Below are 13,067 nucleotides of genomic sequence, written 5' to 3'. Positions count from 1 at the left end.
TTAAAGCTAATGAAAGCATTATTATTCTTATAATTTTATTAAAATATTTGTTCTTCAAATATATTTTTTAGAGGGGTTAAGATGGCAGAACAGTATGAGGACGCTGAGCTTGTCTTTTCCCTGAAACACAGGTAGACCAGCACCAAACTATTTTGAACACCTAAGAAATTGATCTGAGGATTAACACTACAATCTGTATGACAATGGTCACAGACCTTGACAGGTACACAATGCAAAGAAGTGAATTGGGGGAGAGAAAAGCCACAAAGGTTAGAGAGCCATTTTTGCAGAGAGGGGACAGAGAGAGAAAGAGAAAGGGGGAGAATGTAGCACATAGAGATTGTGCAAGAAGATCACTCCCCCTGAAAGTAGCTGGAGAGAAAGGGAGAGAAAGAGTGAAAAAACTTGCAGGGAATTAAAAAGAAATCTGTTCCCCCAAACCATTGACAGGGAGAAAGGAGAGGGTTTCCATACCACCAGGATTCTATAAACAGTGGAGCACAGAGTCTGAAGATTCCAAGTCCAGTGTCTGGTGGTGCTCTGGTAGGGAAGTAGGGGCAGAAGACTTCTGTGAGAAAATTATACCAGAAAACTTTCCCAATCTGGGGAATGACACAGACATCAAAATCCAAGAAGCACAAAGAACTCTCATTAGATTCAACAAAAACCAACCATCATGAAGGCATATCATAATCAAAATGAAAAAAAATATATGCAGAAAAGGAAAACAATTATGAAAGCAGCAGGGGAAAAAAAGTCCATAACCTACAAGGGAAGACAGATCATGTTCACAGAAAATCTGTCCACAGAAACATGGCAGTCCATACAGGACTAACAGGATATAAGAAAAAATATTCAGCCAAGAATTCTTCATCCAGCAAGGCTGTTATTCAAAATAGGAGAGACAAAGTGTTCCCCAGACAAAACAAACAAACAAACAAACAGGCAAGCAAACAAACACTATAGGAGTTCATGAGCATTAAATTAGCCCTATAAGAAAGTTTAAGGGAGACTCTTTGAGTGTAGAAAAGACAAGATAAAACAAAACAGACCAAAAGCAACTAAGACTGGGAAGGACCAGTGAACATCATCAGAAAAACCAAATCTACAGGCAATAGAGTGTCACTAAATTCACATCTTTTATTAACCACTCTAAATAGAAATGGACTAAATGCTCCAATCAAAAGACATACAGTTTCAGAATAAATAAGAAAACAAGACCCATCTATTTGCTGTCTACAAGAGACTTATTTTAGACCTAAACACATCTGCAGTTAGAAAGTAAGGGAATGGAGAACTAACAATCATGCTATTAGACATCAAAAGAAAGCCCAAGTAGCCATACTTATATCAGACAAACTAGATTTTAAAACAAATACTGTAACAAGAGATGAAGAGGTCATTATATCCTAATTAAGTGATCTACCAACCAAGAAGATCTAACAATTGTAAATATTTATGCCCCCAACTTGGTATACAAAATATATAGATCAATTAATAACAAACATCATGAAACTCATTGATAATAATACCATAATAATAGGGGACTTCAACACCCTACTTACAGCAATGGATAGATCATCTAAGCAGATAATCAAAAAGAAAGAGATGGCTTTGAATGATACACTGGACTAGATGGACTTAATAGATATATCCAGAACATTTCATCTTAAAGCAGCAGAATACACATTCTTCTCAAGTACAAATGGAAAATAGATCACATACTGTGTCACAAATCAGCCCCCAGCAAGTACAAAAAGAGCGAGATCATACCATGGATATTTTCAGAATACAACGTTATGAAACTTGAAATCAACCACAAGAAAAAAAATTGGAAATGGCATGAATACTTGGAGACTAAAAACTATCTTACTGAAGAATGAATGGGTTAACCAAAAAATTAAATAGGATATTAAAAATTAGATGGAAGTCAATGAAAATGAACATTCAAGAATCCAATACCTCTGGCATACAGCAAAAGTGGTCCATAAGAGGGTAGTTTATAGGAAACTTGCCCTTCCTAAAGAGGGAAGAAAGGTTTCAGATACAAAACCAAAATTTACACCTAAAGGAGCTGGAAAAAGAATGGAAAATAAAGCCAAAAATCAGCAGAACAGGGGAATTAAAAGATTAGAGCAGAAATCAATAATATTGAAATAAAAACACAACAAAACCAAATAGTAAAACATATCAATGAAACCAGGAGTTTGTTCTTTGAAAGAATTAACAAAACTGCTAACCCGCTGGCCAGATTGATCAAAAAGAAAAAGGAAAGGACCCAAATAAATAAAATCGAGAATGAAAGAGGAGAGATCAAAACCAACCACAGAAATACAAACAATAATAAGAGAAAATATGAAATAATATGCCAACAAATTGAGCATTCTGGAAGAAATTGACAAATGGCTAGAAATATATGAACTGCCAAAACTGAAACAGGAAGACACAGAAAATTTGAACACACCCATAACCAGTAAAGAAATTGATTGGGTAATCAAAAATCTCCCAAAAAAACAAAAGTCCAAGGCCGGATGGTTTTCCAGGGGAACTCTACCATTTAAAGAAGAGTTAACACGTAGTCTTTTGAAGCTGTTGCAAAAAATGGAAATGGAAGGGAAACTCCCAAACTCATTCTATGAGGCCAGCATTCCCTTGATTCCAAAACCAGACAGAGACCACACTAAAAAAAGAGAACTACAGACTAATTTCCCTGATGAACACGGATGCAAAAATTTTCAACAAGATATTATCCAACCGGATCCAACAATGCATTAAAAAAATTATTCACCACAATCAAGTGGGATTTATTTCTGGGGTGGAGGTCTGGTTTAATATCGTCAAATCAATCAATGTGATACATACCACTAAAAGAAAGGATAAGAAACACATGATTCTCTCAATAGATGCAGAAAAAAACATTTGACAAAATATCACATCCTTTCTTAACAAAAGCCCTCAAAAAATTAGGGATAGAAGGATCATACCTCAAGATCATAAAGGCCATATATGAAAGACCCATAGCTAATATCATCTTCAACTGGGAAAAACTGAAAGCTTTCCACCTAAGGTCAGGAACATGACAGGAATGTCGACTTTCACCATTGTCATTCAACTTAGTGTTGGAAGCCCTAGCTTTTCCAATCAAACAACAAAATGAAATACAAGGCATCCAAATTGGCAAGGAGGAAATCAAACTTTCACTCTTTGCAGATACATGATAGTCTGTGTGGAAAACCCAAAAGCCTCCACCAAAAAACTGTCAGAGATGATACATGAATTTTGCAAATTTGCAGGATATAAAATCAATGTACAGAAATCAGTTTTATTTCTGCTCCTGGATAGGAAGTACAAATATTGTTAAAATGTTGATACTACCCAAAGCAATCTACATATTCAGTGCAATCACTATCAAAATACCACCAACATTCTTCACAGAGTTAGAACAAATAATCCTAAAATTTGTATGGAACCAGAAACCAAAAATAGCCAAATTAATCTTGAAAAAGATAACCAAAGCAGGAGACATCACAATCCCAGACTTCAAGCTATACTAGAAAGCTGTAATCATCAAGACAGTATGGTACTGGCACAAGAACAGACACTCAGATCAATGGAACAGAATAGAGAACCCAGAAATGGACCCACAAACATATGGTCAACTAATCTTTGCCAAAGCAGGAAAGAATATCCGATGGAATAAAGACAGTCTCTTCAAGTGGTGCTGGGAAAACTGGACAGTTACATGCAGAAGAATGAACCTGGGCCACTTTCTTACATCAGACACAAAAATAAACTCAAAATGGTTGAAAGACCTCAATGTAAGACAGGAAGCCATAAAAATCTTCGAGGAGCAAGCAGGCAAAAACCTCTTTGATCTTGGCCTCAGTAACTTACTCAACACGTCTCCAGAGGCAAGGGAAACAAAAGCAAAAATGAACTACTGGGACCTCATCAAAATAAAAAGCTTCTGCACAGTGAAGGAAACAATCAGCAAAACTTAAAGGCAACTGACAGAATGGTAGAAGATATTTGCAAATGACATATCAGATAAAGTGTTAGTATTCAACACCTATAAAGAACTTACCAAACTCAACATCCAAAATACACGAATAATGAAGCAACAGAAAGAGAAATCAAGGAATCAACCCCATTTACAATTGCACCAAAACTCACAAAATACCTATGAATAAACCTAGCCAAAGAGGTAAAAGATCTATACTCTGAAAACTATACAAAGCTTATGAAAGAAATTGAAGAAGACACAAAGAAATCAGAAAAACATTCCATGCTCATGGATTAGAAAAAAAAATATTGTTAAACTGTTGATACTACTGAAAGCAATCTGCATATTCAATGCAATCCCTGTCAAAAAACCACCAGCATTCTTCACAGAGGTAGAGCAAACAATCCTACAATTGGTATGGAACCAAAACAAAACCCAAGTAGCCAAAGTAATGTTTAAAAAGAAAACCAAAGCTGGAGGCATAACAATTCCCGACTTCAAGCTGTATTACAAAGTTATAATCATCAAGACAGTATGCTACTGGCACAAAAACAGACAGATAAATCAGTGGAACAGAATAGAGAACCCAGAAATGGACCCACAAATGTAAGACCAAGTAATCTTTGACATAGCAGGAAAGAATATCTAATGGAAAAAAGTTTCTTCAGCAAATAGTACTGGGAAAATTGTATAGTGACATGTAGAGAATGAAACTAGACCACTTTCTTAGACTATACACAAATATAAATTCAAAATGGATGAAAGGCCTAAATATAAGACAGGAAACCATCAAAATCCTAGGGGAGAAAACAGTCAACAACTTCTTTGACCTCAGTCACAGCAACTTTTTACTTGACATGTCTCCTTAGGCAAGGGAAACAAAAGCAAAAATGAACTATTGGGACCTCATCAAGATAAAAATCTTCTGCACAGTGAAGGAAACAATCAGCAAAACTAAAATTCAACTGATGGAATGGGAGAAGATATTTGCAAATGACATATCTGATAAAGGGTTAGTGTCCAAAATGTATAAAGAACTTGCCAAACTCAACACCCGAAAAATAAATAATCCAGTAAAGAAATGGGCAAAAGACATGAATAGACAGTTTTCCATAGAAGACATCCAGATGGATAACCCACATGAGAAGATGTTCAACATCACTCATTATCAGGGAAACACAAATCAAAACCACAATGAGATACCACCTCATAACTGTCAGAATGCCTAAAGTTAAAAACTCAGGAAACAACAGATGTTGACAAGGATACAGAGAAAGGGGAGCCCTTTTGCACTGCTGATGGGAATACAAACTAGTGCAGTGACTCTGGAAAACATATGGAGATTCCTAAAAAAAATTAAAAATAAAACTACCCTACGACCCAGGAAGTGCACTACTAGGTATTTATCCAAAGGATACAGAAGTGCTGATTTTAAGGGACACATGCACCTTGATGTTTGTAACAGCACTATTGACAATAGCCAAATTACGGAAAGAGCCCAAATGTCCAATGGATGAATGGGTAAAGAAGATGTTGTGTATATATACAATGGAGTATTACTTGGCAGTAAAAAATAATAAAATCTTGTCATTTGTAACAACATAGATGGAACAGAGTGTGTTACGGTAAGTGAAGTAAGTCATTCAGAGAAAGGCAAATATATGCTTTCACTCATATGTGGAATTTAAAAATTGAAATGGATGACCATAGGGGAAGGGAGGGGAAAATAAGATACAAACAGTGAAGGAGGAAAACCATAAGAGACTCTTAAATACAGAGACCAAACTGTGAGTTGCTGGAGGGATATTGTGTGGGCGGATGGGCTAAATGGTTGATGGGCATTAGGGAGGGCACTTGGGATGCACAATGGGTGTTGTATGTAAGTGATGAATTACTAAATTCTACTCCTGAAACCATTATTACACTATATGTTAAATAACTTGGATTTACATAAAAACCAAAAAAAAAAACCTCACACACATATAAACCAACTTGGATTTACATAACATTTTTTTAAACTTAAAAATTATACACACACACACACACACACACGCATATATATATATATATATATATATATATATATATATATATGTGGCCTCTCGGTGTCTCAGTTGGTTAAGCATCTGACTTCCTGACTTCAGCTCAGGTCATGATCTTGTGGTTCATGGGTTCAAGCCCTGCATCAGGCTCTGTGCTGACAACTCAGAGCCTGGAGCATGCTTTGGAATCTGTGACTCCCCCTCTCTCTCTGTCCCCTCCCCAGCTCATGCTCTGTCTCTCAAAAAATAAACGTTAAAAATTTTTTTAAAGTGTGTGTGTATATATATATATATATATATATATATATATGTATATATATATATATATATATATTTTAATTTATATACTTTCCAAGGTATGTATACTTTCCAAGGTAGTTAATATATATATATATATATATATATATATATATATATATATATATATATATATTTTAACTAACTACCTTGGAATCAATGTTAAAAAATAATCCTTGCTGTCTTTTTCTGGACAGAGAAGATATGGATGATTGATATTTTCATATCAGTGAATAAATATAGTAAATTACTACCTTTTTACTACATAGCAATGAGCTGCTTAAATAAAGGTAGTTTTAATTTTTAAAAATGGATATGGAAATTGATTAATTTAAACATATTATTTTAATAACTGTACCCAGATAGCTTTGAATTTATATTAAATTTCCATTGATATTATAACATAGCTCTTTGCAGAGTCTAATTAAATTTTTGAAATTACCTTTAGGATATTCATTTTATCTGCATTTAACATATGGGGTAATTTATCATCTGGACTAAGTTTACTAAACAGGTAATCAATGGAGCTATAATGAAAATTTATGTGGTATGACTGCCTAGTCTACCTCTTTCAACACTAAGATCTGTACATCCTGTACAAAGATGTACTGTCCTGGTATCATCACTGTTGCCAGACAATTCAGTTGCTACTGGACAAGTATCAGATCTTGGGAAGTCTATATCCTATATCAGGAAACTAGCTTATCTTGAGATGTGTTAAACCAATATACACCAATTACTTTTTATGACATATCATATGTCTTCTCTGTATTGGATCTCTTATTAAAATATAGTGTTAAATGTGAGCTATAGAGTCCAACCACTCATTCTCTCTCTCTTCTTTTCTTCTTTTTTTTTTCTCATTAATTTTTTATTCTTTCAACATACATTCACTGAGCACCAACTAGCACCAGTGCATGAAACTGGGATAGAACTAAAGTAAAAAATAAAAATAAAAGAGTTTATATTTAACCTCAAGGAAGGCACAATTTGTTACTGGGGTATATAACCATGAAAATAAGTGGAAAAAAGCCTTTAGGTTCTATGATAGACTACTGTAGAACATATATAGAAGGTGCTCAAGAAGGAGGCATTTACCCAATCTTACTGAGGAAGCAGAGAGCAAGGCCAGGAAAGGATTCATCAGGAAGAAACACCTGAGATAAAGCTTGGAAGATGAAGAGGCATTTCTCAATAGAAAAGAGAGAAAACATTCTTGGAAGAGGAAACAGCATGAGTAGAAGTATGGGAATGTCTATCATAACTGCAGAAATACAACTAACATGGTGGGTCAAGATAGAAAGGCAAAAGAGCACAGAGAGAAGAGACTGGAAAGGTAGAGATGTCAAATTATATATAGTCTTGATTTTATAAGGATAAGAAGTTTAGACTTGTGCTTTTGGCAAAAGGAAGTTATTGAAATATTTTAAGTAGGGCAAGAGGATGGTTAGATTTTCTTTTTAGAACACAAACTAAGGCAGCAGTTTGGGAGATCTTTTAGAGTAAGTCAGGAATGGAGGGAGAGAGAACAGATAACAGATGATTGCAATGGGTCAGGAGAAGACAAGGGGCTGTAAAACTATAGCAATGAAGATAGAGAGGCAATGATGGATCTGTCCACGGGTTGTGGACACTAATGGAATGGGGAAGTCAATTATTATATCATAGCAACAATTATGCTTTTGTACCTGGTCTTTCTGACTTAGGAAAGTAAGTAATACTGGAAAATGACTAGGTTCTTGGAAAAGACAACTTTAATTGTTTATGATAGATGTTGTTAATAAACATTTACTATGTGTGCATGCTAATTTGCACTAAAAACAAAAGAAAAATTAAACACAGTTCTAGTCCTCAAGAAACTGACATTCCATTAAATATATTCAGTAAGACATTGGATATAATTGTGTAATCCTCAGTACAGAAATTCCAACATATACATAATATCAGATGCCCTGTAAGTAGGTGAAGGTATTCATGAGAAACATGGAGGGTAAAATAGATGCCTATGGAAATACAACACTTAGTAATTATATAGGAAAACATAGAAGAAGGGTCAGAGATGAATAACCATAGGAGAGTGCGATAAAGAACAACACAAGGGAGAAAATTCAGGCTGGTAGGTTTGTACACCTAAGACTCTTTGAGCAACATGAAAACAAGCTGAGTCCAATAGGTGTGTAATCAGACTGTTAGTCTGCAACTTTAGTGAAAGCAACTTCAGAGAATGTGTGGAGTGAGGTTGTATCGTATGGAATGCATGAGAGACAGGAAAGGGTAATGCATGAGTAGAGTCTATTCAGGTGAACTGTTCTTTGACTCTTATGGGACTTTACATAGAATATTCTGGAAAGGATGTAGTTTTCTTTTTCAACTATGAAAACAAACAAAAAACGCCACACAAATATCTGACCTAAATAAACTTTGAGACTAATATCTGAGAAAAAAAATTGCCAATGCTCTGTAGCCTAGCCCTAAAGATACTATGATAAAATTATTTTTAAGTGATCATTGGAAGAATAGATGAACACGATCAAAAGAATACCAGAAGCCACAAAATGATGCAGTTTTAAAAACATATCTAAGCCCAGTATAAATACAAAGCACTATTATGAACAAGGTTTCTGATTCTAAACATATAGTAATAAGTCAATTTATATTATTATGTAAATATTCTTTCTTTTAGCGTTGTAGCTACACTCATTTGATCAATAAAAATTTGTTAAATAGTATGATAACTACTTAGGATCACATAGAATAGCTAGCAAGACTTTAGGATTTTCTTGTAATTTTAGTTTAAATAGACATCTGTGGGATTGTAGTATATGCCACAGAAACACATTTGCAAATGACTTGGACCCCTGACAGTCTATGAATTAAGTGGATTATTAACTAGTGTGCATTCCAGGCAACTGCTCTTTCTTGTGGGAAATGCATGTAATAGCATTCTTGTTTTTTATGTATAGATATCTGTGCAATATCTTCATCCATGCTATTTTTTGAACCTATTGACAAGAAATGAGAGCAGAAATCCTTGATGAAATGGTTTAGTGAAATGGTTATAACATTATAGTATTTTTAGGGGACACTCTAGCATAGTATGACATACTTTCAAGAAAGAGTCTAGGAGCGCCTGGATGGCTCAGTCGGTTAAGCCTCTGACTTCAGCTCAGGTTAGGATCTCGTGTTTGTGGGTTCATGTCCAGTGTCAGGTTCTGAGCTGACTGCTGGGAGCCCAGAGCCTGCTTCAGATTCTGTGTGTGTGTCTCTCTTTCTGCCCCTACCACGCTTGTACTCTGTCTCTCTCTCTCTCTCTCTCTCTCTCTCTCAGCAATAAACATTTAAAAAAAATTTTAAAAAGAGTCCAAAGAATAAAGTTGGAGAACAGAAACAAAGTTTTGTTCATTTTTTTTTCTTTCTTCCTTGAAAATTCAGACCAAAACCCTTAACAGGGGAAAGTGTGGCAGGGTTGGAACCAGAATTTCAAGAAGATAGTAGCCTAGTAGCACAGCAATGATTAGACAAGTGGTTGCACCACTGGGGAGTGGAAATAGCTCAGTGGAATCCAGACAGGACAGACAGCCTACAGCAGTGACCCACTGGGTTATAGGTATTGATTACAAATAGGCAGCTGAGTCAATATTAAGTATACTGAAGACATTTTTCTCACTACAGAAGAAGGTACTTACAAATATGGAAAATGGAGAAACTAAAAATGGATAATTTGTTAACTTGGAATTATGAATATCAGTGTGAATTCAGAGTTTCCAATATATAATGATAGATATAAAAACAAGTAAAAATATAAACGCTGATTTTAGGTGTATATATACATTTCCAATTCCTTATTTTGCTTTCAGAATATCATTCTTCATTAAAAAGAACCAGGACTCCTTAAAGAAATGGATGATTCAAGGACTGAGGCAAGGAAAGGACTAGATATTTGGATATCAAAGCAAATAATAATAGCAACAGATTGTAGCTTAGTGAATAAAATAGTAATCCATAAATTTATAATAATATGGAATAAGTGAATAAATAAGCAAGAAAAAGAGAAAGCTGTTCCTGAGGGTGTAATGCCAACAAAGAAATTGGAAGATCACAATCTGGCAACCATAATAGTAATTGATTCTAGTAAAATGTTCACATGTTCTTAAAGTATCTGTCCACCAAATGTTTGTTAAATATAAAGGGAAATGTGGTGGGAAAACCAGTGAGGCAACATTTCATCAAGTAATTGAAACCAACATCACCTATAATAGGGCACAGCTAAATTATGTGCAGCCTATATGTAATAAGACACCATATCACTTCTGTGATATTCCTGTTAAAGTACATACATAGCCCAAATCTACTCATGAGGAAATATGAAAAAGATTCATATTAAGAGAAAAAAATAATTCCATGTGCATATTGCATAGGCAGTGTGTTAGGTAGTGAGTGTGGTTGGAGTGAAACAGGATAATTATGCAGATAATAATAATAAAGTCATAATAGTTGAAATTATTGGTAAATACATGTGGTTTCTTTATACTATTCTATTTGCTTTTGTGTAAATTTTTTTTTAGCCATGGACAATTTGTTTGATCTTTCTGAGCCAAGCACAATGGGACAAATGTTAATTAGATATATTCAGAGTCTGCTGTTTTCAGATATGTGATATTCTTATAATTGATTTTTGTTAATGATATTACTGAATTTAATAACTTGATGGCTTCTTTGTGTTAGAGAAGATAGCTATAGCAGATATGGGCTACTGGTCTGGATATAGGAAATTTTGTTCTGTCCTAGTGACCAACACAATGTACTATGCCAGGAGTCAAAGATGTGCACTCTAAAAACTAATTACATCGCAGCACCTCTACTGTTACTACTCTGGTCCAAGTCACCATCGCCTTTGCTTGAATTATTGTAATAGCAATTTAAAATTCCTTATGATCTTCCCCATACAAACAACTTACCTCACTTTTCACAATATGTTTTTGATATAGTTGGCAGTGGAATCAACTTAGAACAGAGGTGAAACTCCTTTGTTTAGAACACTATTGATTCCCCAATTAGCAAGAATGAAAGGATATTCCTACATGACCTTCAACCCTCAACATACAGGTAGCTTTCTGATGGTGTCTCTTAATATTCTCATTTTGCTTCCTCCAACTACATTGGCATTTTTGCCATTTTTTTAACACACAGGCAGGCTTCTGACCCATAGATTTGGCCCTCATTATTCTCTTTGCCTGAAATACTTTTCTATCTGATATTCTTATAGATCTTTCATTTTCTTTATCATGATTTAAATATTGCATTCCCAAACTATCCTATTTGAAATTGCTCCCTATCTCTTTTTAATGTAATTTAATTAACTACAGCACTTATTACCAACAACAGGGCATATTTTACTTGTTTATTATCTTTCTTCCTTTGGTATAATATAAGCTACATGGGGTCATGGATTTTTTTTTGTCCATTTTGTTCACTGCTCTATCTACAAGATCTGAAATACTTCTTGACACATGGTAAATAGGATGATTAGTTTCGTGTGTCGACTTGGCAAGGCTGTTACTGATGAGTGCTCAGTTATTTAATCAAAAAAATTGATAGCTTTGAAGGAATAGAAACTTTTTAACATACAAGTTACCAAAACTGACAAGAGGTAAACAGAAAATTTGAACAGCTCTATAAAAAAAATGTTGATTTTTTGTCAAAACCCTCATGAGAGAGAAAGCTCCAGGACTGAGTGGTTTCATCAGTAAATTATATTCTATATTTAATGAAGAATTAAAGCCAATACTACATTATCTTTTTTTAATACAATACTGGGAAAGCACTCTCTAACTTTTTTCTTTTACTTTTCTTTTTTTATTTCAAATTTTATTTGAATCTAGTTAGTTAACACATGGTAAAATTGGTTTCAGGTGTAGAATTTAGTGATTCATTACTTACATATAATACCTTGTGCATATCACAAGTGCCCTTTTTAATAATATCCATCACCCCTCTAGCCCATCCCCCACCAACTTCCTTCCATCAAGCCTCAATTTGTTCTCTATAGTCTCTATTTTAAATGGAGCAAGTATAATGACAAAGAGTTTTCCAAGAAAGAAAAGAACATTGAAGACTAATATCCACTATGAGCAATAGTGAAAACTCCCTTAATAACATATTTGCAAATTAAATCCAGCAATATGTTAAAAAAAGATAATATATTTGACCAAGTAGGCTTACCCTAAGATCTCAAAATTGATTTATCATTAGGATAGCAATCAATGTCACTCACCATAATAACAAACCAAAGAGAACATTTATATGATTTATTCAGATGTAGAAAATTTAATTGACAAAATATTAATACTTATTTATGACAAAGTCTCTCAGCAAACCAGGGATACAAGTAAATCTCCTCAATCTCTTAAATGGCATTTATAAAAAAAAAAAAAAAAAAGGCTACATGCATCATACTTAAAGGTTTAATATTAAAAACTTTCTTCCAACACTTGAGAACAAATCAAGGGTGTTTACTCTCACCACTTCTATTCAATATGATAGCCAAGAGACTAGTCATTTCAATAAGGCTAGGTAAGCAGAAAAAGGCATAAAGGCATAAAGATCAAATGGAATATGTAAAATATTCTATTTACAGAAGAAATAATGTTTTACTGACAACACTTAAGAAATATACAAAGAACTAGGGGTGCCTGGGTGACTGAGTCAGTTAAGAATACGACTCT

The sequence above is a fragment of the Panthera pardus genome, unplaced genomic scaffold, assembly GCF_024362965.1.
Source record: "Panthera pardus isolate Hobbes unplaced genomic scaffold, ASM2436296v1 HiC_scaffold_6, whole genome shotgun sequence".
In the NCBI taxonomy this organism is placed as follows: domain Eukaryota; kingdom Metazoa; phylum Chordata; class Mammalia; order Carnivora; family Felidae; genus Panthera; species Panthera pardus.
Note: the sequence above shows the minus strand (reverse complement) of the source record.